Here is a 6,055-nt window from a genome sequence, read left to right on the forward strand (position 1 = left end):
AACGCTGACGCTGACCCCGACGCTGCAGCGAATGCTGCGTCTTGGTCAGCGTCAGCGTCCGAGCGTCATTTGCGGCGTCGGGGTCAGCGCCAGCGTCCCAGCACCGTATGCGGCGTCGGGGTCAGCGTAAGCATCCCAGCGGTTTGTGCGGCATCGGGGTCAGCTTCAGCGTGCGTAGCGTCGAGTTCACGTAAACGTCGTGGGCGGGGCGGCTCAGTTCATCGGCGTGCGGCAACGAGGAAGAATGCAGTGGTGGCGGTAGCGATTCTTCTGAGAAACCGAGAAGTCGGCGGCCAGCGAGGAAGCAGAGGTAGGCGGGGACAGTGTTGGTGTAGGCCTGGACAGCGGCAGTGAAGGAGGCGGCGGTAGCGAGGGTGAGGGGCGGCGCAGATAGAAGCGGTGGTGGCGGCTCCGTGTCGGGCGTCCTGGGCGGGGAAGGGCGGCTCAGCCCCGGCCTAACTGAAGCCTGGGCTTCCTAGGTGGGAAGTCTCAGTCTTCGCTGATTCACTTCCTGGATGACCACATTGGCTAGCCCAAAGCTACGAGCCAGGGACCCATTCCAGATCTCCCATATGGGTGGCAGGAGTCCAAGGACTGGGGTTGTTTTCTGCCCTCCTAGGTCAATTAGCAGGGAGCTTAATCAGAAGCCGAAGATCCAGGATTCAAAACCATAAGTCCCATATGGGAAGCTGGTGTCCCAAATGCTGCTTACCCCTCTTAACCACACCTCCAGATCCACTCAGATTTGTCCAGCATCAGACAGAAACTACTTAGTATTATTGATCGTTAATCTCATTTTTACATGAAATTTGCACTAGTAATGTCTCAGGGAATGCTGATAAATTGGTGTTTGGGAAGCAATGTGGAAATAGATCTCAAGAACGTGAGGTTCAAAAGGAAGATTGAGCCAAGGGTCAGAATATTGTTTCTCAGGTCCATGATTTATCCTCCAAGAAAGTAGAATTAGCAGACAGCAAGTATCCCCATCTGTTACAGAATAACCCTTCCCTGTTGTCTGTTGGCAAGGGTTTTTCATGAGGGGATTTTCCATGACCTTTCTGAAGTTCACATGCATGGATTAGAAAAATAAATTGCACCTGCAAGTTGCCCCAAGTGTGATGACCTGATCGGGAACAACCAGGAGAGTCAAGATATAAGTTTGAATCAAAATGTCATCACCAACAGCAATACATCAACTCCCAAGAGAATCAAGTTAAGAAAAAGACTTAATTTAAGCACAAGTCGAATTCCAAAACTGATTATCAAAAAGGTGAATTGCTCAGGAATGAGACTAGGAGCATGCAATATATTTCAAAATGTGAAAAAAAATTGCACCAAAGTAAATATGTAAATGTCATTTTACACAAACTTCATGAAGTACTCTTGTATTTCTGATTGTTTTAATCTTTATTGGAACATAAGCTCTCTGAGAAGGCAGAACATTTTGTTTTGTTCAGCAGGGTGTTAGAAGTGCCTAGCACATAGTATGTGCTCATAAACATCTGTCAGATTCATTGAATCACATAATAAGTCCCAGGGCTAGCATTAAACACAGTTAATTAGATGGTTCTGTATGAAAAACAGTGCAGTCCTAGGTGCACAAAGAAATTTGTTCCAATTTTCTAATCCTGTGTAAATAAGTCATCGCAAACATTGTGGTTTAATGGTACTTAATAATTTCCCACTGTTTGGAAGAAGGCTGGGAGGTTCTTACTTGGAGTCATTGTGTGTATAGTCTGGTGGTTGTTGGGCTGATGGTTCCTTCATCGCGAGGCTGTTGAAAGTTGGGAGAAGGTAACAATTTCTCCCTCCAAGTGGTGTCTCTACTTGGCTCACTTCCAGTTGCTCACCACATTGGCAGCAGATGTGATTTCTTGCACCATAGCTGGATCCCCATAGAGCCAGTATTAGGAGAGGCCCAGTGGCAGCTGCCAGTTGTCTTGCTGCCTTAGAATGCTTAGGATCATTTATGTACATTCCAGGAAGCAAAGAATTTATCTCTAAGTGACAATCTACTCACAGGATGATAAACTCATGATATTATAGACAGAGTGGCCTTCTGAACTAATGCCATGGTAAATATAAAGCAAATAGTATTGAACGGTGATTAAGAGTAAGAACGGTGTGTCTGGTTAGATTGCCTTGGGCAAGTCCTGACTTCACCATACACCAGTTATCTTTGACATATTTTGGCCATTTCAGGTTCAATTTCTCACCCATAATAATGAATAAGCCCATTCAGATTGCATCGTTAGTTTCTGCCAGTAGGCATGTTTTGGTGGGAAATTTTGAGATACTTTGTAAGGAATATGGAAGCTGATATAATCAAACGACTTAATTGTATTGGGAATATTGTATTTCTAGTCACTTTGGCCACTAGTTGGCTCTATAAAAGCGGAATGAACCAGTGATTGGTTGGTCTAAGTTTTAGGAATGTAGGGAGATGATCCTTCTTGTCTTTGGCCTTGGGTGCATGCATTATGGTGTAAAAATGCTGCAAAATTAAAAAATTAAGTGTTGAAACTTAACTGAAAAGTGATCGCTGTTAAATATAAGAGTGGGAATAAGAGAGGGAAGAGATGTGCAATCTGGACATACTCAAGCTGACTTACCCCAAATGGTAGAGTTAGAAACATACCAGGGGATTCCAATTTAATCCCATCAAGGTGGCATGTACCAATGCCATCTCACTAGTCCCAGTGATCAATTTCTGTTCACAATTTATAATAATGATAGGACTAAGAACCAAAGGGAGCACATAAACAAGACTAGTGTCTGAAAATACTAGCTGATAGAATAAAAAAGGGAGAGAACGATCCAGCATGGGAAGCGAGATACACAGCAGACCCATAGAATGGCAAATGTTCTAAACAGCACTCTGGCCTCAGAATCAGCCCTTAAGGCATATGGATCCCCCTTAAAAACCCATGAGAGTATTTCAGGCATGGGAAACCAAAACACTCTGGCAAAACAAAAAAAAAAAAAAAACTAAATGAAAGATCTCCGCGAGTGAGATCCCAGTGGAAAGAACAGGTCATCAAAGAAGGAGGTACCTTTCTCGGATGGGAGGAGAGAACTTCCACTTTGACTATGACCTTGTCTAAATATGATCAGAGTCAATGAACTCAAAAGGCTTCCGTAGCCTTGGCACCTCGTGACAAGAGCCTAAGGTGATTAATTATGCCATAAACAAGAGTGTCATATTGTTAAGTCAACAACAGGAGTCACTGTGCACTTACTCCTCATGTAGGATCTCTGTCCTTAATGTGCTATACATTGTGATTTAATGCTATAACTAGTACTCAAACAGTATTTTTCACTTTGTGTTTCTATGTGGGTGCAAACTGTTGAAATCTTTACTTAATATATGCTAAACTGATCTTCTGTATATAAAGAGAATTGAAAATGAATCTTGATGTGAATGGAAGGGGAGAGGTAGAGGGAAAGGGGAGGGTTGCGGGTGGGAGGGAAATTATGGGGGTGAGCCATTGTAATCTATAAACTGTACTTTGGAAATTTATATTCATTAAATAAAAGTGAAAAAAGAGAACAAAAAAATCATAAGAGCATTCAAGTACAAGTCATTCTTAACAATGGAAAGGAGATAGATATTGCTTTCAAGCTTTGAAGAAGTTAAGAGTTCCAAAATATTTAAGTATCCATGTTGACCCACATTTTTTGCCTTTAAAGAGGTTACCGTCAAGGAGGATGTGCAGACCAGAATCATTGTTGTGGCCAGATTCGTGAGGAGTGGTAGGAATCTAAATGATAATTGTGCACACACAGGTCACCATTGGTGTTTTTTGAATAGTATTTCCAAGGTGGAATTAAGAGCATTACAGTGTTTTGATAGAATACAACCAAAGTACTAAGATACAGTTGTCTCTATTCACATGTGGGAACTTACTCAAAGAAGTGGTAGAAAAATCTGACTGCAGGGTCTTAGTGTAGGCTTTGAAAGTAACATTCACAGTCATTCAGGTGTTGCTGATGGGAAAAGTACTTGTGAGAATATGTAGCATTTAGAGTCAGTATTATATAAAACCCTGTAAATCAAATTTCTAGACAAAGATGTGATGCTGAAGTCATTCCAAGTATTATATTGCCATTTTCCATTCATGGAGACATGCATAGAATCAGGAGCCTGAAAAGAGTGATGATCTCTTTAAGATCCATCAATGGGGCAAACAAACCTTGCTTTCATTATGGAAACATTTGCAAAGGACAGCTTCTGATTTCCCAAATTTCATGTCATTGGGCTTATTAATTCATGTCAGTCATGAACTCTGGGAAGTGACAACAATCCCAGTTGTGAGTAAAGGACCCATGGAAGTGATACAGATTGGGAGAGCTGAGAATTTGTTCTGAAGTTGAGATTAAGAATTGATTCTGTGTATATCAGACGTTTCATACCTTGTTCTTAAAAACAGAATAGTTGATGTGTTTGTAGGAATAGATAGCATGCAAGGATTCAAACTTGATAACATTCGTTAGTGTTTTTGTAAAAGCTGCTTTGGTTTTCAGTCTTTACTGTATTTCACTGCCTTTTCACTTTTGTAAATAAACTATTCAACTGCTAGGCAGTCTTTATAACTTCATGTTTTACATAATTATTATCTGTTCTGCTTCATAGAAAATTGTACTCCACCCAAATTAGAAGCAATCAAATAAATTAAAGCCAATAGTAGTCTAATTCACATAAGTGAATGCAAGAGGCTCAAGGATTTGTAAGTACTGATTTGGCAGCATCTAAGTTGCTGCTGGCATAAAACTTCTATTTATTTGTATTATTAGAAGGATATAATATAAGTCTTTGTTAATGAAAAACTCAAGAAGGAGGTGATTAAATAGAACTAAATACTTCCTCAACGTATGTACTACTTATTTGCTGATTGGTATCGGGAAATACTGAAACTGACTAGCGTAAAACACTTGGTCCCAGGGAACAAGGTCTTGTATGTACATTTTATTAAAGACTTGTTTGTTTGAAAGGCAGAGTTGACACGGAGATCTTCCATCTGCTCTTTCACTCCCCAAATGGACACAATGGAAAGGGTTAGGCCAGGCCAAAAGCAGAAGCCTGGAACTGCATTCGGGTCTCCCAAAGTGGTGCATGGACCCAGGCACTTATGCCCTCATCAGCTGCTTTCACAGGCAGATTAGCAGGGAGCTGGAATGAAGTGGAGCATTGGGACTTGAACCTGTGTTCACATGGGGTGCTGGCATGTGGGCTGTGGCTTAACCCACCAAGCCATAGTGCCAGGTCCTATCAGGTCCATTTCTAAAACAATGGAAATCTTTTGGGAAAATCACTTCGGTCAGACCTGCTTGGTAAAGTAATCCCAACAACGTTTCTTTCCCTGCTGCTTCACTGCTGGACTGCCTGCAACTGCTTGGGCTGGGCCAGGCCCAAACTAGGAGCCGGGAACTCAATCCAAGCTTCCCACATTGGTGGAAAGGAACCCGATGACTGAGTCAACATTGACTGCCTTTGTATGTGCATTACCAGGAAATTGAATCAAAAGTGGTGCTTGGTAATGTATGGAATTTGGATTTCAAACCAGGGTTTGGTTCCCAACTGCATCACTTACTCTCATATGTTGTTAAAAATGTTGTAATCTGTGTATGCCTTCATTCTGCTTCTGTTTTCTCCATTGCAGCCTTACATTCTCATCATCTGCTGGACCCTCACCCACCCAGTCTTCCACTGTTGCACCACCATCCCTCCTACTCTGTTAGCTTTAATCTGCTTGAAGGCCTACATACTTGCCTCCCACTCCATCCTCTCTATATATCCTCCCATTCCTTCTGGCCTACCACATCAGACTCACTTTCCTCCCCGCCTCTGTATCAGCCTCCTCATCCCGGTTGGTCCTGCACACTAGCCTCACCCTGTTGTCAAGGCCAGCCTCACTCTACCTTTGGTCCACAAAAACATCCACCCCTCATCCTCATCTGCCACCTCAAGCAGTAGGATTTGTAAGGCAAAAAGTCAATGAATATCATTGAGAATAAGAATTTCAGGTTTTGTTTTTAAAATTATTTATTTATCTAT

This window comes from Oryctolagus cuniculus, chromosome 13 (genome assembly GCF_964237555.1).
Source record: "Oryctolagus cuniculus chromosome 13, mOryCun1.1, whole genome shotgun sequence".
Classification (NCBI taxonomy): Eukaryota; Metazoa; Chordata; class Mammalia; order Lagomorpha; family Leporidae; genus Oryctolagus; species Oryctolagus cuniculus.